This window comes from Galeopterus variegatus, unplaced genomic scaffold, assembly GCF_000696425.1.
Source record: "Galeopterus variegatus unplaced genomic scaffold, G_variegatus-3.0.2 Scaffold1465, whole genome shotgun sequence".
NCBI lineage: Eukaryota > Metazoa > Chordata > Mammalia > Dermoptera > Cynocephalidae > Galeopterus > Galeopterus variegatus.
In genome coordinates, this window is record NW_007727576.1 from 124,049 (window position 1) to 125,047 (window position 999).

Below are 999 nucleotides of genomic sequence, written 5' to 3' on the forward strand. Positions count from 1 at the left end.
GGGCTGTAAAATATTTCTGAGTGAGGTTCCTAGCTGAGTAGTTACATTTTATCAGGGTCTTTCTGTTAGGATGGTTGGAGGTAAATTGTCTTCTTTATTGTAATGGTGGGTTTTGCAAACATTGACATTCTATCCACAACTCTCATCATCTCCATTCTTCCAACTGGATTTCTGGGAGAAATCAATCAGTGTGGGAAGAATTTGTCCTCAAGTGCATCAGTGTTGATTTTGCCCACCATCTATATTCTATTATAAAGACTCTTGCTTCTGACTTTATTCCTTTAGGAACATTTTTCCTTTCAAGCCCATGAGATGCATCACCTCATGCTTGAAAATATATTCAAGAACCACTACTCATGAGGATATTTTGGCAGAAAGCATCACCACATCCATCAGACTATGGCAGGTGCTGAGTAAACAGATTGGAGGAAAAAGCGTGGTGATTTTGTACACCTGGTGAGCTTAATAAACAAATATTTTAATTATTAAATTTAATTATTTAATCATGAAATAATTACGTGTCTTAGAAACATATTACTCTAAAATAGCCTACCTATTTAAAAGTACATTTTTGCTTATTTTTATTTGGACTCCACTTTCTTTCCTACAAAGAATTTGCAATGGCTAATGATGTACCCTACTTCTGCTTTAGTATGATTATTCTAATAAAAGTTTTATTGGTCTTCTAGAGTATAAATTCAATGGAAAAAACATTGCTAAATATGGTAGAACTTTCCTCTCTCACACTCCAATAAAATTTAATTTCTTGTTTTCATAACAGCAATAGACTTAGTGAGACAAAAAGGCAGTAATAGATAGTTTGGGTATTAGGAAGATAAAGCCATGAAGCTCAGTCTTTGTTTTTCCCGAATGTAGATGAAAGCACTGGGATAAAAATTGTGAAACTGAACCATTAAAACATTTATAAAATTGGGCCAGCCCGGTGGCGCACTGCTACAGTGCACCACTTGGGAGTGCAGTGGCGCTCCCGCCGAGGGT